Source organism: Elaeis guineensis, chromosome 4 (assembly GCF_000442705.2).
Source record: "Elaeis guineensis isolate ETL-2024a chromosome 4, EG11, whole genome shotgun sequence".
NCBI lineage: Eukaryota > Viridiplantae > Streptophyta > Magnoliopsida > Arecales > Arecaceae > Elaeis > Elaeis guineensis.
The window spans coordinates 5,837,401-5,861,577 of NC_025996.2; the positions used below are offsets into that span (position 1 = coordinate 5,837,401).

General features: G+C 33.4%; 1 protein-coding gene across 1 annotated transcript in view; it reads left to right on the plus strand.

Annotated features, from left to right (window-relative positions):
* LOC105044170 (DEAD-box ATP-dependent RNA helicase 13) overlaps window positions 1-24,177 on the plus strand; it is a 68,472-nt gene that overhangs the window by 28,856 nt on the left and 15,439 nt on the right. The window lies entirely within an intron of this gene.

Here is a 24,177-nt window from a genome sequence, read left to right on the forward strand (position 1 = left end):
GAAAATTGAAAAATAAAATATTGTGAAGAGAGGAAGGAATCAAATCAAAATTATCTAAATCAGTTGAATGCTCTGCAATAACAAAGGCAATCTAATCCACAGCATTATTCATCTCCCAATAGGCATACACCATATCAAAGATGTGGCAGCTTTCTGCCAGCCTCCAAATGTCTTGTAATAAGAGGTGATAATCCTCCGAAAGCCATTGCCTCGCAACCCATTGGATCACTATTATGGAGTCACCCTTGAGAATGATAGACTCAATTCTGAGAATAAGCTCCGCATAGTGAATCCCCTCCCAAACCGCTCGCAACTCTACCCCTAGTATGGAGATATCAACAATCTATCTACTTCTAGTAGCAATGAATCTAGAGTCAAGATCTCTAATCATAAAGCCTGCCCCACCTCTTCGACCTTTGTCTTGCACATTGCTATTGAAATTCACTTTGAGGAAGCAAGGGGTGGGGGCTTTCGACTTTCGAGTGATGAAGATCACTTATGTCATAGCAACTGCTGAAGAGGAGTCTCAGGTATCCCTCGCTGTCAAAGGATCCTCAAAAGTAGACAAGTGAGTAATCTTAGCAACCTGAGAAAGGAGCATACTCCCGATTAAATGTCGGCAGCTAGTTGGTGCTCGCATTTTTTGCCAACCAACTATGATATGTATATAAGTGACATGAATGCTCAGGGATGAGATGAACATTTGATTGTGCATTGCTTCAAATACTAAAGAAAGGTGTCCATCGATGTCGTCGATTGAATAATCATCCTCGATGTATCAGTGATCCTCCAAACTAGAAGACTGTCGGACATTGGATTGGAACTTGTGTAATAGACTCCTTTGTGGGACAAGGGTCACAAAAGGGGGAACACTCAGCCCTCTCCTACTCAATACCCCCTTAGAAGGAATGAGACCCATGACACCTTCCACAAAAATGGTACAACTCTAGAGTGAACACCAAGCTTCTATACCTAAGCTTAGTCAATACTCTACCTTAGAGTACCTCTATAAAGCTTATAAATACCCCTAATTGTCACTCCTGGGCTCTAGGTGAATCTCCACAATCTTCTATTAGGGATCTCGTACCTAGGTACAGCTATTGACAAAATAGTCTACCAGCTAGCTCCTCACCGAATAATTGAAAGATAAGGGTGTTGTGCTCATCCTAATATTAGGGACTTGATGTGGCCCATATGTGACCTAATGGTTAAAAATAATTTAAGATAATTAAGATGATTAAAATTCTTTGGAGATAAAGATGGACTCTGATCAAAATAAAGACTTTACTACAGTTATGATTTCTTGATAGAAAGGAATTTGTGTGAATCTAAAAGAATCTTCGATCTAGCCTATAAATATGTCTATAACTCTCTATCGGTAATAGGCATCGAAATCCTCTAAACATAGACTAAAAGAATTCTTTTGCAGTGTTCTTTTGTAGGATTGGAGCAAAGCAAATTCATCTTGCAAATCCATCTTTCGATATTCTTGTAACGTTCTTCATCTCTAATCTATTTTTGGACTGGAACAACAATAGCTAAAAATATGTTATTTCCACATCGATGGTATCAAAGTTATCCTTTATGCTATTTTTGTTTAGCCCTATTGATTTTATTGCTGCATGAAAAATTTGTATATGACATATTTATGTTTATTTTTTTGACATATTAAAGATTGTTTGATTATTATTTTTAAATAAGATGAAGAAGATTATTCTTCCGACATCTGTGGGATGGGTGCTGATGGTGAATCCTAAAGCCATGATGGAGCCATTAAGATCTGGATATATCCCATAAAGATTTGTAATATTTTATTCTATGATTTATTTTTTTAGGGCTTGATTTTTGTTTAAAATAAAAAAAAAATTAAGGGTTTTGATAAGGGAAAAAGAAGATGAAGGAAGAAGGCCGCGGCCCTCCTCCTCCCATCAAGGCAGCCGGTCCTCTGGCTTGCATCCGGTACATCACTTCCCATCCGGCCACCACCCCTTCTTTCAGAATTATTAATAACAATAATAATAAGGTAAAGGAAGAAAGAGCCGTCGGATTCAGTTCATCGGTGGTTATCCTTTCAAAATCGTCGGCTTAAAGCGGCGATAGATCTTGTTGAGGGTGGCGGTCCATCGATTAGGATCTTCCGACAGCCATCGGGTTAAGGAGAGGAGGAGCATCGATTATTGGCCTCTCCTCCACCAATTTCCCATCATGAACAACTATCCTTTGCCGGCTCACCAGCGATCGGGACGGCGCTCTCAGGCCAGCTGCTGGTGGTAAAGGATGGCCCATGGCTCATCGGCGGTGGATTTAAGGTTTCAAGCAATGGCCATGGGATTTGGGAGGTAAGAGGAAGGTGGCCTAACGGGTTCGGATTTCGAGTCTCAACCTGAAATCCGAAATCCAGTCCAGACCCATTTACTAAAAAGGGTAGGTTTTCACTTAAGCCCCTGACAAAACATATATTCAGTAAACAGTAAAAGGTCCTCCTAATTGACTGAATCAGACCGATCTAATTTAGTTTAGGAATTTTTGCAATTTAATCTCTAATAAATTAGCTAATTCCATAAAGGTCCTAAAATTGCATATAAATCTCCGTCATAGAGTTTATTACATAAAGACTCCTTAGATTATTGTTTAGTCCCTATAATAAACTTTATTACACAAAGATTCTATTAAATTATATTTTGCAATTTATATTGGTCACATAAAAGTCTTTAGATTATTGTTTACCTATTGAAAATTTTGTAATCATGATAAAGATGAAAACTATAATGAAGTTTTTTATGGTTATTTGGATTATTCAATACCATATTAAAGTTGGTAAATTTATTATATTCAAAAGTAGCCACAGCATTTTGGATGTAGTAAAAACCACATAAAGTAGTGGATTTATTGTGTTCAGGAGTTGCCATAGCATCCTGAATATGGTAAAAACCACATAAATACTATAAATTAAAGTCTAATGGCATGTGAATAAAATTATAATAAGTCAAAGAAATAATTAATTTTATGCATAGGAAGTGATTATTTCTATAATTTAATTGAAATAAGATGGTAATCTAGATATTAAGGATAGATTTTTTCTAAGCCCACAGGTATAAAAATTTACTATCTTTAGTATCTATATTGCTAATCTTATTAACAAAGTATTAATAAATTTTATGCATGATGCACCTCTGTCCACAGAAAGGTTAAAATTTACTACTAAAATTAATATTGATTATTCCAAATTATAGATTATACTTCATAGTACTAAAGTTTTCTATGCTTGTTGATTATTGTAGCTAATCCTACTGCATATATTAATGATGCTGCTCTTATTCTAAAGTTAAGTGGTGATAATTTTTCTAACTGAAAAGATAGTATTCTTTACACTCTTGGGTATAAGGACCTTGACCTGGTACTTCGTGTGGATGAACCACCTATTTTCATAGATTCAAGTAGGCCACAATAGATTTTGGTATATGAGAAATGGAAGTGATCTAATTATTTGAGCTTGATGCTCATCAAGTCTCGAGTGCCTAAAAGTATTAGGGGGTCAACACCTTAATATGATAAGGTCAAAGATTTTATGAAGGCCATTGAAGAATAATCTAAAAATTTTGATAAGGCATTAGCCAGTATCCTAATAAAGAGGCTTTCAGGTATGAGATTTAACAGTACTAAAGGTGTACATTACCATTGTCGGATTTTCAGGTGGTTACATGCATGTATTTTTAAAACTTTTTTGTTTTCTAATCTAATTGTAATAGAAATTAAATTCAAACTAAAACTATTTTAATTTAACATGCATTAGATCTAATCTGCTAACCATCTAGAATCTATCATATGAATATGAAACCATTCGATCTAAAATCTGATCTAAAAAAAATAAATCTAATTAGAGATCTAATCTCTATATCTTTGTACAGATTGATGAACACTACAGTTTATGATCGTGGTATACTCCAAGGTCTTCAATCAGCCACAAACATATTCAATCTCTATGGATATCCATACGAGGCTCTCGAATTCGATCAAAGGCCTACGACTTCATCGGGGTGCTAGTGCCTTTGCAGAAGACTTCTCTTGATGGTTGATGTTGCTGATATTCATGATCTCTCAGACTCTCTAAGGAAGATGGAGTAGAGGAGGAAGAGGAATAATAAAGAGATGTTCTCTCTATTTGTCCCTCATCCTGAAATCCCACGCCATAGATCTAATCTATACACTATTCAGAAGACCCCTCACCCTCGATTTCTCATGCCAAGGAGGATGGCCATGCCCATCTCTGATCCACGCCCCTTATAGAAAAACCCCACGCACCAAGAGACCTTCTCTTGTGCATGGAGCCTTCCCAAAACCATGCAAAGAAGAGGTTTTTCACACCCAAAAGAAGTCCTCCTCGGAATCCATGCCCCTCCTCTCTTCCATCAGATTTCTTGGTAAAAACTCAATTCCCACGCCCATGTTTCTAATAAATGTGGCATCCTTAAGGGATAGAATTAGGCGTGCAAAGGAGTGAGGATAAAGTCTTATCTCATAAGACTTTAAATTCAAAATGGCTTTTCGAATTATCCTCATCCCTATCCAGAAATCAGGTGGCGCAACAAAGAGGGTGTGGAGAGGCTTCAGGGCATGGGGATTTCACACAAAACAAGAGGGGACGCGAGTGAGATGGCATGATTTGGCATGGAGAAGTTTGGGACCAACGGAGAAAAAGAGTCCCAACCAACTGGGACTTTTCTTGGTGCTTAGGTCAAACCCAATTCAATTCCCAATCTAATTAAAAATTAGTGCACCCAAAGAGAGGAGGAATCCTAGTCTAACTGGAAATCCAATCTCTCTTGATTAGATCCCAATCCAATTAGAAATTAGGTCAAATCCAAATCCTAATCAATCAAGGAATTGATCTCTCTTGTAATTGGGCTATCTCATAATCCAATTAGGCTTGATCTAATTAAATCCAAACAAAACCAAATTGAATCCAATTCAATTAAATTTGATCCTAACCAATTGTTTAATCAAATTGAGTCAATTAGCAATCTAATTGCTAATTAATCCTCCTACAACTTACTAACTCTTAGTAAGTTAGACAATTATAATAATTGCATTGGGTCATATTGATAATTAGATCCCTCCGTTATTCGATTGATCTGCTTGGACAAAGATCTCTTTTGTACGTGACCTCATAGGTTCTATTCTGTTTAGTAGTGAGATATATTGTGATCCCTATCACAATATCATCGAAATTTTTTTCGATGGATTGGAACGATTTCAACTCTGTACATCAAAGATCATCGATCATCAAGACGATGCTCGACGAGTCTTACAATCCATCAGTCACACCTAACAGTATGTAGTGATAATTTGGTAAAATAAAATATTGAATCTCTAAATACAGTTACCGTATGATTCGATCCTTCTATCATGAGTTCCGACAAGACAGAGATTATGGATAACTCATCAAACTTCATCGCTTGTCATATGTAATATTCAATCGTCTCGAATTCATATGTGAAATCTTATGAAAATTTTTTTCCATCATTTGCACCACTATGGTCATGGATTTCTTAACTCAATCTCATGAATAACATAGAGCTACTCCTTATCTATCAAGATCGATAGATCCTATCTAGGTGCATACCCTACTCCTACAATGAATCTACTGCAGCCAACATACACCGTAATACTCCGAATGACTAGATAACTATGTAATTGTGCAGTCAAACTACAGCAATTCCATTGTGAATAATCGAGGCACTGCAGGTCTAAGAACTATTCACACTACTGCAACATCAAGTATGTTACTGACGAGTGGATAGACATTCATATGACTATTCATGTTGGTCACGCTCGGTGCCAGTGTTCTCTAACAATCACCTGCACTCTCACTCCAATATCTTCATACTGTAGATTTGAGACTCATCTATACAGAGAAAAGCAATCTGTATGCCAATCTTATTGGATCTATCATTGTCCTCGTAATGATCCATCGATCGGGAGTATTTATAAATTAATCATCAATGACACATGTTTCAAATTTTTAACTCTTGAGAATATGTGTTATCATCCTATTAATTCTTTAGATGATTCATAGATACATGACTTGACATAAATAAAAATTAACCCTATTCATTTTATTTAATTACAAAATTATGCCACTAATAAGATTACATATGTCGGTCAATTTGGCTTTTAGAGCATACATCTAACAACTATATTATGGAGATGACAGATATTGCTACTCAACTTAAGTCTTTAAAAGTTGATATTTCTGATACTTTTCTAGTCTATTTCATTTTGAATTTTCTACCTGCAGAATATGATTCTTTCAAAATTTTTTATATCACACAAAAAAAAAATGGTCTGTTAATTAACTTTTGACCATGTGTGTTCAAGAGAAAAAAAAATTGAAACAAAAGAAGCAAGAAATAAAATATAAAAATGCTAATCTAGCTTCTCATAATAAAGAAAGAAAGAAAATAGATGCTCCCAAAAAGAAGAATGCTACAGTACTAATAAAGCGCCATGGCAATAAAGATGTATTCTTCTTTTGCAAAAAAAAGAGATATATGAAGAAGGACTGTATAAAGTATAGGAAATGACTTGAAAAGAAAGATACTTTTATATCTGTAGTGTATCATGAATCTTTTTTTATTGATATTCCTAATAATACTTGATAGATTGATTCTGATACTATAATTTACATTGTCAATACCATACAGGATATTCTCAATCTAAGGGATCCAAAGGAAAGTGAATAAAGTATCTATTCAGCAATCAGATATGTGCATATGTGAAAGCTTTAGGAACCTTTAGATTAGTTTTAAATTTTGATTTTATTTTAGATCTTGAAAACACTTTTTATGTTCCTAGTTTATCTAGGAATTTAGTTTCTATTTCTAAGTTAATAGATATTGGTTTTGGTTTTCATTTTGAAAATTCTATAGTTGAACTTTTTTGGAATAAAAGTGTCATTGATATTGATTTTCTTATGGATGGTTTGTATAAATTAGATTTGAATCTGAATTTAAAAGTAATCATTCATCTTTGCATGGTGGTAATATTGGCATAAAGAGGAATATTATTAAAAAGAACTCTTCAAATTTATGGCATAAAAAATTAGCCCATATCTCTTTAAAGAGACTGAAGAGATTGGTAAATGATGGTATTTTAAAAGATATTGATTTTACTGACTTTGATACTTGTTTGGGTTGCATAAAGGAAAAGCAAACTAACAAGTCCTCTAAAGGTGCCAAGAGAAATTCTAATATTTTGAAAATCGTACACACTAATATCTGTAGACTATTTTCTACTCTCTATTTTATTGATCTGAGATATTTTATCTCATTCATTGATGACTATACTAGATACATGTATCTCTATCTTCTCTTTAAAAAAGATGAGGCACTAGATGCCTTAAAGGTTTATAAAGCAAAAATAGAGAAATAATTTGATAAAAAACTAAAGATTGTGAGATCTGATAGAGATAGAGAGTATTATGAAAGGTACACTAAAAGAGGTCAGTCCATAGGCCCATTTGGTAAGTTTCTTGAAGAAGAGAATATTATCGCCCAATATACAATGTTTAGAACAGCACAACAAAATGGTATGACAGAAAGAAGAAATCATAAATCGATGGACATGGTAAGGAGTAGGATTAATAACTCTAATCTTCTTTTATCTCTTTGAAGTGAAGTATTAAAGACTGTAAGTGCATATCTTAAACAGGATTTCTTCGAAGGCTATACCTAAAACTACTTTTGAGTTATAGAAAGGATAGAAATTGAATTTAAGTCACTTCACATATGGGGATGTCCAGTTGAGATGCAGATTGATAATCCATACTTAAAGAAATTGGATTCCAAAATAGTTAGTGGCTATTTTATTGGCTATACGGTAAACTCTAAAGGATATATATTTTATTATCCTAACCATATACCCAAAATAGTTGAATCTAGGAATGCTAAGTTTTCTGAGGATTATGAACTTAGTAGGAGTGATTTTTCTCGTAAGGATGAATTTGAGAAAATAAGGGATTAAATTGATTAACCCTTAAAAGATATAGAATTGATTATTATTTAAGGAGATCCAAAAGATCATGAACAATCAATTCAAGAACAACCACTGAAGGAAAGATACGACAGTACTATGCATGTAATTTTAAAAATTTATGCCGTGAAACTATTAGATTAAATGATTTAATTTAATTTACATGTATAAGATCTAATCTAGACTATCTTGTCAAGACCTATAATATAATTTAACATACACATAAGATCTAAAAATAAAACTTGCATCAATCTAATTAGTGCTGCAATCTAGATCTGTCAAAAATGATCAAGTAAGTTCAGAAACAATTATCGAACTATAAGTTGATGATCTTTGCTGGTCTAACACTTAGATAGGTACTCCTTCAGATTGCTCACAGCCACACGAAGTCGTTCAGCCTCTATAGAATGTCCACACAAAGATCGGTGCAGATCAGGCTCCTTGAAAGCACTAGCTCGCAAGGATCTTCAAGGCTAATTTCTCCCTTCTTCTTCTTCAAAGACCTTGGACACTCTAAAGAAAGAGAATATCTAGAGGAGAAAGAGGAGAGGAGAAGGAGCTTTGGAGAAAAATAAAAATTAGCAAGGAGAACATATGGGGCGTCCACTTTATATAGAAAAGGGATTAGGGTTTTGGTCAAAGGGAGGGCGCCAATAGAGCCCACACCAAACACCAATTTGGTATCCCAAAAATTTTCAAAAATAAAAGTTGGCATGAGGAAGGAGATCAAGAGTCTCACACACCCAAAAACTCATCAAAAAAAATAAGAAAAAAATAATTGGCACCTCCCTTCTTTCCATGTTTAAAAAATCTCTTTCTTTCTTATCTCTTTATCTCTAATTCGGATCGCATTCGAATTAGGCAGGAGATAAGATCATGACAAATCATGCTTTGCTGCCCACCCTTACTAGGCCCTCTCTCATCACGTCAAAAATCTCAAGACAAATCCAATTTTGCGTTGAGATCCAGTGGATGGGTCTAGCATGGTGCAAGGATAAAGTGATAGAGTCTCTATTGGCTTGGACTCTTCATTTTTAAATTAATTCTAAACTAAATCAAATTTGATTTGAATCCAATGATAGAAATAAACCTAATCTACTTAGGAACCTAATTATCTCAATAAATTTCTAATCCAATTAGAAATTAGCTGAGTCCAAGTCCTAATCGAATCAAGATCAAATTTTTCTTGCAATCAGGCTTGATCAAATCAAATCTAATGTAAGTCAAACTAAATCTAATTCAATTAAACTTGATCCAAAACTTTTTACTCAATCAAATTGAGTCAATTAGCAATCTAATTACTAATTAATTTTTTATTAATAATAGAATTTCAATCCAGTGGGACTCTTCTCTAGAGTCTCAATCCCAGTAGGGCTCCTCACCAGAGTCACAATCTAATTGGACTCTTCAACCATCAGATCAGACCGTATCTTCTAATATGTGTAACCCCATAGATTCGAGCTTAAGTCAGTAGTATAAAAATAATTTTCTATACTAATTGATATAACCATCTAGCAATAGGACCCGATGTCCGGATAGGTCGAAAGATTATAAAGAAATATTCAGAACCTACTGGTGTATGGTTACCGTATAATTTATCTCTTTGACCCTAATGCTCAAGGTGACCTAGGGTTTGATTGTCAACCTTAATATAGTCGACCACATTGTATTTCAATCTTGCAAATCTATCACATAGATTATCCTGGCCAAGGTTTAAATAAATTGAAATACACGAATACATATCTCCTACTAATTCAGAGGGGTCAATTTCATCTTGATTTACGCACCGACTTGATAAGTACTTGACTGCACCCAGTAACCTTCCATCACTGAATTAAAAATTCAAATGATTCGGTACTAAAGTATAGTGAGTTGTTTATAAGTCACCGTGGTGATTTCAGGTCTGAGGGACACTTATACCCATACCCTTCATGAGCTACTTTTGACAGTAAAGTGCTCAGCAAATGGTCATGTTTGGTATGAATGTACTCATATATTCCACCTGCATGCCATACCAGTGTGTCCACACTCTTTGATTAAGAGGACAACCAACTTATATGACACACAATGACCTATACTCGATATTGCGATCGTCCTATTAACAGCATATCATTTGATCGCGAACACTTTTAAGTACTAAACAACAAATCCTCTTTTGTCGATTAAATATAGTCCTAAGGACTTCATCACAACATAAGAATTCAAATAAAATAGATAAAATTATGATAAAAAAGTTAAATAATTTTTATTAATAAAAATTCATATATATTTATAAAAAGTGAGCACAATCATCAACAGGCTGATGATTAGCTTTGAGACATATTTTTCAATAACTTTCACTTGGACCAAAGTCAATCGGTACAGTATCGTATATCCATCTTCAACTTATGATCATCGAACTTCTGTCGATCTTCTGAAGGTTGACATTATCTCGATCTACGATCTCTTGGATAAGATGGTAGCGGTGCAGAATATGCTTGGTATGCTGATGAAACTTCGACTTCTTGGTTTGAGTAATAGCTCCAGTGCTGTCGTAGTATAACAAGACAGGGCCATCGATGGAGGGTGCCACTTCGAGCTCATCGATGAACTTTCATAATCATACAGCTTTTTTCATAGCATCGGATGCCGCGATATACTCCATCTCGCAAATAGAGTCAGCCACGGTGTGCTACTTAAAATTTTTTCAGCAGATTGATCTATCGTTCAGGATAAAAATATAATCTGATGCACTCTTACTATCGTCATGATCTGACTGAAAGCTGAAGTCGGTAAACCCTACTAGTTTCAAGTCAGTTTCACCATAAACTAGTCACTGGTCCTTAGTATTTCTTAAATACTTAAGAATGATTTTTATGATTTTTCAATGGTTCTCTCCTGGATCAGACTGGTATCTACTTACTACCTCTAGTGAGTATGTCATGTCTGGCATTGTACATATCATGGCATATATTATAGAACCCACTATCGAAATATATAGTACTCTACTTATACGCTCTCTCTCTCGAGAGGTTGTCGAACAATCCTTCTTCGAGAGAGAAATTCCATGGCCTATCAAAAAAATTTTTTTTTTGAAATTCTCCATGCTGAACCACTTCAGCATGGTGTCTATGTACGTGGACTAGGATAATTCAAACAATATTTTCGATCTATCTCTATAGATCTTCATCTCAAGGATGTAAGATGCTTCTCTCAAGTCCTTCATAGAGAATTGAGATAATAACCAGATTTTTATTCCTTGTAATGCAGGAATGTTATTTTCGATTAAGAAAATATTATTACATATAGTACGAGAAATACAATCACAGAGTTATTTATCCATTTATAAATACAAGATTCTTCTCCATTCCTAACGAAGCCATATGTTTTGATAACCTTATCAAAATGCATGTTCCAACTCCTAGATGTCTGCTTCAATCTATAGATGGATCTCTGAAGCTTGCACACTTTGAACTCATCTGTGGATGTGGATGTGAAACTCTCAGGCTATATCATATACACCTTTTCTTCCAACTTTCTATTTAAAAAAATTATTTTCATATTCATTTGTCTGATTTCATAGTCCATATGTACCGCTATCGTAAGCATAATTCGAATGGACTTGAGCATTGCTACAGGAGAAAACATCTCGTCATAGTCAATACCATAATATTGATGATAATCTTTGACAACCAAATAAACTTTATAGGTCTCCACCTTTCCATCTGCGCCTCTCTTCTTTTTGAAGACCCACTTAAACCTTATGGGTTTAACCCATTTAGGTGGGTCAACTAATGTCCATACATCATTGACCTTCATGGACTCTATTTTGGATTTCATGACTTCAAGCCATTTCTCAGAGTCAGATCTCTGCATCGCATCTATGTAGGTAATTGGATCTTCATTGTTTTCATCGAGCTCAACAAGATCTCTATCCCGGACTAAGAAACCTAAGTATCTGTCCAGCTGATGCGGTACTCTACTGGATCATTTTAAGGATGTTTGTATATTAGGCTCCAGGCTTGATCTTATCAAATTTGATTCAGATTCAGTTACTGGTATCGATTCTTTTACCTATCGAATTTCATCAAGATCGATTTTAGAGGCACTTATTCCTTCAGTAAAGAACTCTTTTTTCAAAAAGTGTGCCTTACTACTGATAAATACATTTTGTTCAGTAAAATGGTAAAAGTAGTATCTCCTTGTTTTCTTGGGATACCCTATGAAATTACACTTATCAGACCTAGGTTCGAGCTTGTCAATTTGTAATCATTTAACATAAGCCGGACACCCCCAGACTTTAAAGTAAGTGAGGTTCGGCCTACATCCTGAGCATATTTTATATGATGTTTTACTAACTGACTTGCTCGAAACATTATTGAGTAAAGACTGTCTCAAGTATATATCTCCAAAAGAAGATTGACAGACTTGCAAATCCCATCATAGACCGAACTATGTCTAACAATATTCAATTTCTTCTTTTTGAGATGCTATTTGCTGTGGTGTCTCTGGAGAGATCCATTGTAAAAGAATCTCATTCTCTTCTAGATATGTCAGAAATTCATCGAAAAGGTATTCACTCCCTCAATCAGATCGAAGAGTTTTAATATTTTTTTTAGTTTATTTCTCTACTTTATTATAGAATCATTTGAACATTTTAAATGATTCAGACTTGTGTTTCATCAAGTAGATATACCCATACCTATATAGATCGTCTGTGAATGTAATGAAATAGCTATACCCTCCTCGGGCACTAATGTTCATAGGTCCACATACATCAGTATGTATTGGACCTAGAACTTCACTAACTTGTTCACCTTTTCTAGTAAAAGATAATCATCTTTTCAAGAAGACAAGACTCACAGATCGGCAATGATTCACAATTATTGATATTGAGGATACCCACTTGTGCTAATCTATTTATTCTGCTCTTGTTAATGTGACCGAGCAGGCAATGCCAAAGATAGGCATCTGTGACATTATCTAACTTTAAATATTTATTTGGAGTGTACATTACACTCATAAGCTGTGATAAAATATAGATGTCATTTCTTAATTATCTTCGTATTATTGTAACATCATTCATAATGATATTACAATAATTATTCTTTATTGATAAATTATAACCATCTTTGACCAAAAAGCCAACAAAATTTATATTCATCAAGAAAGATGGACAATAGTGACAATCACTTAAAATGATACTATTAGACTTGAAAACAAGCTCGACGACTCCTAAAGTCAGGATTGAAACTTGACTTCCATCTTCTATATTTAGGAATCTCTCATCATTTTCAAATTTTTTACTAATTTAAAATCTTTGTAATGAATTGTATATGTGAACTAAACTTTCGATATCTAATACTCAGGTAGTAATGTCATATATAGAGAAATTATAAAGTGTTATTATATAAACATCTTGACCAGCAACTAATTGCTCATTTTTCTTTAGTTTATTTGGATCATAGTCTGCTTGACTCGATTCAATCCTAAATTTTTTAGCTAGATTGGGCTCAAGATCAATATTCAACTTCTGATACTGACTATCGAAGTTGGATCCAATAAGCTCATCACTATTAAACAGTGAGGGAAACGATAAATTGCTAGCCATTTCTGAAAAGAAAGAAAAACACAGACCTAATTAGTATATGAATTAATCAAACTTAAAGATATGGACTTTAGTCTAAAGATTCTTCCACTATTTTATGCGAATTGGTAGCCTCTACTTCTAATTCAAAAAATTACCTTAATTTTTTAGCAGGTAATAGAATCCACAAGACTGCATACAGGCCCGAGTATGGCTCGGCCAACCCATATACATCTATGAATAGGTTTTCAATCAATTATTTTTTTAAATAATTTTTAGTAATTAATTTTGCTCCAGATTTTATTTTAGTAGATGATGGGCTTCTACTGAAAGTCTCGATTAGGTTAAACTATTAACATGAACCTATTCAGTGATTCTAAGTAATGAATAATCAGGTCCGACTTTGGCTGGCTAATCAGACTATCTGCTAGAAAAATTTGACTAAGTCATCATATTATAAATGATAATTTCAATAGCAAATAAGCACCAGACCTTTAGGCCTCCAATGATCATCATACTATTAGACTCATTATCATCCAACTTAATGGGAGGCTATAATTTAGTTATCACTATAACTATCTCATTTTAGAGGACCTAATAATTTAAAAAATTTAATTTATGAATTAAAAAAAAAAGAAGAGAAGAGATCAACCAGTAAATTACAATTCTTCCACTGACTTCACCAAGTCATTGAATCGAATTAAGGTCATACTGGTCGAACTAGCACCTAAATCAGTCACACTGATCAACCTTAATGGCATGGGTTAACTCGAATCACTTAGCGATCTAATCAAAACATAATTTACGAAATTGGTCAGATAAGTGAGACAGTGGGAGGATCTACTAAGCTTGCTTTGACACCATCGAAATAGCCAGATAAGCCACTCCCAATTCAAAACCACCAATCGAAATGCCAAACTTATCTTAAACATCAATTAGTTAATTAATTTTAATTTGACCAACCTAATGATTTGGGTTCAACCACTGAGTCACAATTAAGGTCCATTCGGTCTAATCAAAGACATAGACTTGACCATCTACAATTATTGTATTAGAGAAACTATGATTTAATCTAATTCAATATTTGATTAGATTTAATCAATTTTTCTACATAGTCTATTAACTCTTTGATTCTAACCTTAGGTCTAATCCAATTAAGAGGACCTGATTTGAGCTAACTCATGTCCCATATTTTATACAATGTCATTAAATCTTAAATCATAATTCTAGATCTAATCGATTCAACACTTAATTCTTAATTAAGTTTAGCATCAACATGGTTTAGATTTTGAAACAATTTTTCATGTAAATTTTTTACATTAAATCATAATTTTTTTTTAGATCATATTTAATTTTTATAATTTTAAATCAAAATAATTTTGATTATTAAGATTAGATGTAATAATTTTTTTTTTGCAACTTGCATCACATATAACAAATCCTAGGATTTCAAGATCTAGGATTTTGCAAGAAAATAAGTTTTTCTTTTCGCTTTCTTCTTCGTGGGACCTCATAGTGGCACCCCTACATGCCATGAAGAGCACCCCATTGAATGGGAGGAGAGGATCATGTAATCCTACTTGCTCTTATGACTGGATGACTTGGTGATTATCTAATCCGAGTACTTTGCTACTCAGATCATCTAATCTATCATGCAAAAACTGAATAAAAATCAGATCTGAAAATAAAATATATCTAGATCTAATCTAAATAATAAATAATCAGATCTAATAGTATATAATTAGATTTAAAATTATATTAAATCATATTATAAGGAACCTGACTCTGATACTAATTGAAGAAAAGATACGGTAGTACTATGTATATAATTTTAAAAATTTATATAGTGAAACTATAAGATTAAATGATTTAATCTAATTTACATGCATAAGATCTAATTTAGACTATCATGTCAAGATCTATATATGATTTAATATACACAGAAGATCTAAAAATAAAACTTGCATCGATCTAATTGATGCTGCAATCTAGATCTAATCCTTAGATCTATCAAAAATGATCAAGTAAGTTCAGAAAAAATTATCGAACTATAAGTTGATGATCTCTACTAGTCTAATACTTGGATAGATACTTCTTCAGATTGCTCGCAGCCACACAAAGTCATCCGACCTCTATATAACATTCACACAAAGATCGGTACAGATCAGGCTCCTTGAAAGTGCTAGCTTACAAGGATCTTCAAGGCTGATTTCTCCCTTCTTCTTCAAAGACCTTGGATGCTCTAAAAAAAAAAAATATTTAGAGGAGGAAAAAGAGAGGAGAAGGAGCTCTAGAAAAAAATAAAAATCAGCAAGGAGAATATATGGGGCATCCACTATTGGAGCCCCCTTTATATAGAAAAGGGATTAGAGTTTTGGTCAAAGGGAGGGCGTCAATAAAGTTCATGCCAAACACCAATTTGGCATTCCAAAAATTTCTAAAAATGAGAGTTGGCATGAGGAAGGAGATCAAGAGTCTCACACACCTAAAAACTCATCAAAAAAAATAAGAAAAAAATAATTGGCACCTATCTTTTTTTCATATTTGAAAAATCTCTTTCCTTCTTATCTCCTTATCTCTAATTCGGATCGCATTCGAATTAGGTAGGAGATAAGATCATGACTAATCATACTTTGCTGTCCACCCTTACTGGGCCCTCTCTCATCATACCAAAAATCTCAAGCCAAATCTAATTTGGTGTTGAGATCTAGTGGATGGGTCCAGGGTGGCACAAGGATAAAGAGATAGAGTCTGTGTTGGCTTGAACTCTTCATTTTCAAATTAATTTTAAACCAAATCAATCTAATTTGAACCCAATGATAGAAATAAATCTAATCTAATTAGAAGTTCAATTATCTCAATAAATTTCTAACCCAATTGAAAATTAGTCGAGCCCAAGTCCTGATCAAATCAGGATCAAATTTTTTTTTGCAATCAGGTTTGATCAAATCAAACTGAATCTAATTTAATTAGACTTGATCCAAAACTCTTTACTCAATCAAATTGAGTCAATTAATAATCTAATTACTAATTAATTTTTATTAATAGTAGAGTTTCAATCTAGTGGGACTCTCCTCCAGAATTTCAATCCCAGTGGGACTCCTCATCAGAGTCACAATTCAATTGGACTCCTCAGCCATCAGATCAGATCGTATCTTCTAATGTGTGTGACCCCATAGATTTGAACCTAAGCCAGTAGCATAGGAATAATGTTCTATACTAATCGATATAACCATCTAGTAATCGGATCCGACATCCGAATAGGTTGAAAGATTGCAAAGAACATTCAGAACCTACTGACGTATGGTTATCATATAATTCATCTCTTTGATTCTAATGCTCAAAGTGACCTAGGATTTCACTGTCAACCCTAATATAGTCGATCATATTATATTTTAGCCTTTCAAATCCATCACATGGATTACTCTACCCAGATTTTACTAAATTGAAATATATTGATGCATATCTCCTACTAATTTAGAGGGATCAATTTCATCTTTACTCAGGCATTGATTTGATAAGTACTTGACTGTATCAGTAACCTTCTATCACTGAATTAAAAATTCAGATGGTCCGATACTAAAGTACAGTGAGTTGCTTACAAATCATCATGGTGATCCCAGATCTGAGGGATACTTATACCCATATCTTTCACGAGCTACTCTTGACAGCAGAGTTCTCGATAAATGATCACGTTCGGTGCGAATGTACTCCTACATTCTACCTGCATGTCATACCAGTGTCTTCACACTCTTTGGTTAAGAGGACAACCAACTTATATGGTACACAACGATCAATACTCGATATTGCTATCGTCCTATTAATAGCATATCATTTAGTCACGAATATTTTTAAGGACTAAATGACAAATCCTTCTTTGTTTGTTAAATATAATCTAAGGACTTCATCACAACATAGGAGTTCAAATAAGATGGATAAAATTATGACGAAAAAATCAAATAATTTTTATTAACAAAAATTTATATTAATTTATAAAAAGTAAGCATAATCATCAACAGACTGACGATTGACTTTAGAACATATTTTTCAACAACCACTCCATGAAGAACAAGTTGATATTGAGCCTACTATTGAGGATACTCAAAATACAGATGTAGTGGGATTAAAGAGATCCATAATAGAAAGAATATCTATAATTTCAAGTGATTATATTGTCTACCCATAGGAATTCAATTTTAATATTGGGCCTGATAATGATCCTAAGTCATTTTCACAAGCCATGAGTGAAAACAAATCCACAAATTGGTATGATGCCATTAAAGATGAGATAAAATCTATGGCTAAAAATCAAATCCGAGATCTCATTGAATTACCTAAAGGTGCTTCAGCCATTGACTGTAAATGGGTCTATAAAATCAAAAGAGAGTACTCAGATAATATTGAATGATATAAGACCAGATTTATAGCTAAGGATTTCACTCAAAAAGAAGGTATTGATTCTTATAAAACCTTCTCTCCAGTTTCAAAGAAGAATTCATTGAGGGTAATCATGGCTTTAGTAGCCCATTTTGATTTAGAGTTACAATAAATAGATGTGAAAATAGTATTTCTGAATGAAAATCTAGATGAAATAGTGTATGAACTTAGCCTGAAGATTTCTATAAAGATAAAGATAGTCACCTTATTTACAAGTTAAAGAAATCCATATACGGATTTAAATAAGCCTTCCACCAATGGTATATAAAATTTCATGATGTTATTAGCTCTTTTGGCTTTATAGAGAACATCATAAATCAATGTATATACCTTAATATTAGTAAAAATAAATATATATATCTAATTCTATATGTAGATGATATATTACTTGCAAACAGTGATTTATGTTTGCTAAAGGAGACAAAACTATTTCTTTCTCAAAACTTTGAGATGAAGGATATAAATGAAGCCTGTTATGTCATTAGCATAAAGATTCATAGAGACAGATCGTGAAGGATTTTAAATTTATCTCAAAGGGTCTACATCGAAAAAAATTTTTTGAAAAAGTTTAAAATGTTAGATTGTAGTCCTACAGTTGCACTCATGATAAAAGATAACAAATTCAGTCAGAACCAATATCCACAAAATAAATTAGAAAAAAAATAGATGAAGAATATCCCATATGCATCTACAGTGGAAAGTTTGATATATGCACAGGTCTGGACAAGACCTGATTTTGCATATGTAGGAAAAATTTTGGATAAATACCAAAGCAATCCTAGCCTTGATCATTAGAAGGCTGCAAAAAAAGTTATGTGGTATCTACAAGGAACCAAGCATTATATGCTTACCTACAGGCACATTGATCACTTGAAGGTGGTTGGTTATTCAGACTTAGATTTTGATGGATGTGTGGATATAAAAAAATCTACTTCATGATATATTTTTCTTCTTACGAAGGTGCTATATCTTGAAGAAGTAATAAGCAATCTATAGTTGCTTCATCTACTATAGAGGCAGAGTTCGTTGCATGCTATGAAGCTACTTTATAGGCAATATGGATGAGGAATCTCATTTTTGGTTTGAGAATTATTGATTCTGTTGCAAGGTCAATAAAAATTTATTATGACAACTTCGCTATAGTTCTTTTTTTCTAAGAATGATAAAATTGAAAGTCGCAACAAGCACATCGATATAAAGTATCTTATTGTTAAAGATCACGTCAAGAAGTATAAAGTGGATATCCAGCTTATTAGTATTGAATTAATGATTGCAGACCCTATGACTAAAGTATTAGATGTATGCCCTAAAAATCAATCTTTGCTGATGCATATCTTTTTCGAGTACATATTTTCGTACTTATCGGATAATTTTTTATTACCAATCATGTAGTATGTATCCAAATTTTTTTTAAAAAATTAATAAAGATGATTTTATATATTCTTAAGGTATTGAGAATTTGAGACATACATCATTAGTAGTTAATTTCTAAATACTCTCAATAGTAAGATCATCATAGAGGACAGTGATCAATCCATTTAAGATCGGTGCATGAATCACCTCTTTTCTGGATAAATGAGTCTTGAGTCTGCAGTATAGAGATACTGAGATGAGAGTACAGATAGTTGTTAGAGAATAACTTACACTAAGCGTGACCAATATGAGAAACCATTTGAATGTCTACTCACTCGTCAGTAATTTTTTCGATGCTGCAGTAGTGTGACTGATCCTTTGACCTACAGTGTGTTGGCTATTCACAGCAAGGCTATTTAGTTTAACTGCACATTTTCTTGATTCCTAGCCATTTGGATCCTTACCGTGTATAATGACTATTGTAGGTTTAGATTTGCTGTTTTGAGTAGGAAGCACCTAGATAGAATTTATCGATTCTGATAGAAAAAGGAGTAGTCCTATACGATTTATGAGACTGAGTTCAAAAAATCTCTGGCCAAAGCAAATATAAATACTGAAAAAGAATTTTTATGAGATTCACAATGAACTCGAGTCAAGCCAATCTAGCATATGACTGATGATGGAATTTAACGAGTTCTCCATGATCTCCGTTTAGTCGGAACTCATGATAAAAAAATTGTATCATATGGTAACTACATCTAGAAGTTTATTTTTTTGCTCTGTTGAGTTATTACTATATGCTATTAGACATCACTGATGGATCGTGAGAACTCATTAGGATCATTTTTGGATCATCAATTCTTATTAAGGTGAGTTGGAATCATTCCAGTCCATCGAAAGGAGTTTCGATGATACTGTGATGGAGATCATGATATATCTCACCACCAGATAGAATAGAATCTGAGGGATTACATAGAAAAGGAGCATGACCTGATCAACGATTTGGATTATATTTAAATTATCAATTAGATTGATGGTTTGAATTTTGAAAACTGCTAATTTGTAAGTATTACAGATGTAGCAATTGCTAATTGTTAGCACAGGGACTTAATTGCAAATGTTGTAATTTAATTGTGGCTGATTAAATATAGATCAAATTTTAATTAATTTAAATTAGATTTAATTTAATTAAACTTAATTTAATTTAATGCTAATTAAATTTAATTATTCAAATCAGATTTGGATTTCAATCCTGATTGAATCAGATTTGACAGCCTTTCAAATTTGATTCGATTCGGACTCAATTTAGACTCTATTTGGACTCAATTTGAACCAATTTGATCCTGACCCTTTGAGCTTAGATTTTTTGGGCTTCTTTCTCCACTTTTCATGAAGCAAAGAAGGATGGGCAGTGATTTTCATGTTGGTTTTCTCATGTGTATGCGTGAAGGGGTATGGAGAGGTAGTTATTTGGTTTCTTGATTAGTTAGGACTCTTATTTGGATAAAAGATAAAACCTAACTAATCTAACCTGATTTCTATCTGATTTTGGCATGGGAAAGAAGGTATTTTGTGCGACAAAATTATAAAAGAGGAGAGTTTTTGCATGAGGTAGTTTTGCATATGTTGTATACGCTAGGGAAGTTAGTGTAACTTTCTGCCACCCATTATTTCCTCCTCCTCAATGCCTTCTTCCTCCTCCTTGTTTCCATTGCCTACTTCTACCTTTAGATACAGATCTGAGAGAGAGGCTTTAGAAAGAGAAAGAAAATCAAGAAGGATTCTTGATTTTTCTTGATGATCTAGAAGAATCCCTGTGATTCAGTACAAAGGGTTTGTGCAAGGCCCTGTTCAATTGTTTCTAATAGCAATAAGGCAAGATCCAAAATTGAGAAGCGAGATCTGCAAGGTGCTAGCATACTGATGGTCTCGATGCTCTAATCAGATATCTTCGTGTAGAGACTAGCAGAGGTCGGGCACTTATTTGACTACGACTTGAACTCTGGACATCTGCAGGATTCGAAGATATGGAGATCAGATCTCTGGATTTATTTTATTAACCTTTGTTTTGATTTCAGATTTCAAATTCATAGTGATATATTCATGTCAAGATCCTAAGTGTAATTTTCAGATTCGATCTGGTACATAATTTAAATTAAAAAAAATTTAATTTAATTTACTTTTGCTGCACATAAAATTATTTTATGAAAAAAATTTTAAACTACATGTACAAAATCATCCCGCTTTCTAACATAAAGGATTATTGGTCAAATAGTTTAAAGATCATATGGATCATATAGGAATCATTAGTTCAATTCTTATTTGATTTGCTTCTTGTATAAATGTTTATAACATTCTTAGAAATAAAAGACATGGTTTTTGTTTTGTGCACATAAAGTTCATATCATAAAGTTGGACTCTGAATAGCTTATAGGTAGTTATTCATAAAGAAAAGTCTAAAGTGCTTAAATAAAAGATTTCATGCATCATGATATATGGAAGGGTCATATATTGAAATTTCTTATTAAGTGGGAGTTATTGACTTGAGTTGATTTATAGCTATACTACAATTTTGTTTATCACCTATTCAGTATCTTGATTGTAACATGTGGGCTAAGTGGGAGAATGTTATGCTCATCCTAATATTAGGGACTTGATGTGGCCCACATATGATCTAACTCTTAAAATTAATTTCAGATAATTAAAATGATTAAAATTTTTTTGAGATAAAGATAGACTCTGGTCAAAATAAGAACTCCACTACAGTTATGATTCCTTGATAGAAAGAAATTTGTATTAATCTAAAAGAGTCCCTGGTCTACTCTATAAATGCAACTTGTGACTCTCCATCGATAATAGGCATCGAGATCCTTTAAGCATAGATTAGAAGAACTCTTTTGCAAGATTAGAGCAAAGCAAATTCATCTTGCAAATCTGTCTTTCGATATTTTTGCAACATTCTTCATCTCTTATTTATTTTTGGACTTGAACAACAACAACTGGAGGTATGTTATTTTTGCATCAAGATTAAACTTCCTACAAAGGATAGTATTCCACCTACTCTCACTTGAGATCCGTAAGTCTCGAACCCTCATGTCCGTAGTGATCTCCCAGCGAAGTATGGTCGGCCACTACATCAGAGATAACTCTGCAACCCATGCATCCTCCAGCACTCTAATTCGCTGACCATCTCTTATACACCATAAATCTCTCGATAAGAAGGAACAGTTTTAGCTTGGTTCAAAATCAACGTCGGAGGTTCTTAGGCAATATTGGGACTGAATTATAGATGATCGCAAGCCAAAAAGTTCAAGATGAATTCTCATAGCATATCTCTTAAGCAATGTTTCTCTCTTAATAGCTAAGGATGCGTTTGATTACACTTTTTGATTTTTAATTTTAATTTTTAAAAAATATTTTTTATTTTTTTTATTTTTATTATTGAGTAAAAATAAAAAAAATAAAAAATATGTTTGGTAACTACATTGCTATAAAGCAAAAAGCAATATTTGGGGATGGCAGGTGAAGAGTTCGACGAGGGAGAAGGGTTCAGAAAGGGAAAGAGAAGGAGGTGGAGAGGTGAAGAGCTCAATCCATGAAAAAAAATTTGGGCTCTTTACTTTTTGATTTGACATTTTAGATTTATGGATGCAAAAAAAGTAAAAAAGTAAATTTTGAAATACAAAAAAAAATTATTTTGTATATAAAGTAATTATTTTAATTTTTTTTATTTTTATTTTTTGCTTTTCACCATGTTACCAAGTATTGCTTTTTGATTTTTGCTTTTTAAGAATTAAAAAGTAAAAAAATATTTTTTTAATGACTAACCAAATGCACCCTAAATGTAGCCTCCCTCCCGGAATGGCTGGCATACCGCATCCCGCCTCACCAAATGCACCCTTTTGGATTCGCTCTGAGTAGAATAAGTGAGGATTTTAGCAAACAAGTGTTAGTCAAGAGATAGATCGGAATAAAGTTGAGCACCAATGTAACGAGATGCTTCCTTTTTCATCCATCCACGAGTAATTAGGTTGCATTTGGTGCATCGCTAGACAATCTTGAAAGATAATGTAGATTGTCTTCAAAATAGATCACCACCACTAAATTATCAGTAATATTGATTACTGTGTTTGGTACACAGATAATATTGCAGTAACATTACTAAAAATCTTGATTGATATATTTGCTATGATAATCAGATTACTGGTAATATAAAATCAAATTTCTAAATATCTTTTAATAATTTTATCTGAGTGCTCTTCTTTTTCTCTGATAAGAAGTAACGGGAGTGATGTAGAAGTGATGGTAGCGTGGGAAAGTGACAGGCCAGAGAGTGTGAAAAACTATGGGCACTGGAGGGGTGTAGAGGGGGTAGGCACATATAGAACCATGGGGTGGCGAGGCCGGGTGTGAAGGAGCCACAAGAGGGTGGTGGGAGATAAGGAAGGAGGAGCCGCGAACAGACAGAGAGATGGAGGAGCCGCGGCAGACAAAGAGAGATGGAGGAGCTGCGAGCTAGGGGCGCACGTGGAGGGGGGTAAGGGGGAGGAGGGAGGGTTGGACAATAGGTTTCGTATGATTTTTTTGAGGAATAATATTATTCAAAATTTTTATTACAATATTATCAAAAAAATGATAATCTGAATAGTCACTCCTCCACAAGATAATCTAGATTACCTCAATCTGAATTATCATCCAAAAAATATATATATAATAATCTAGATTATCATTTTAAAAATATATTAAATATAATAATTTTAATTATTATATTAAATTATTAATAATTTGAA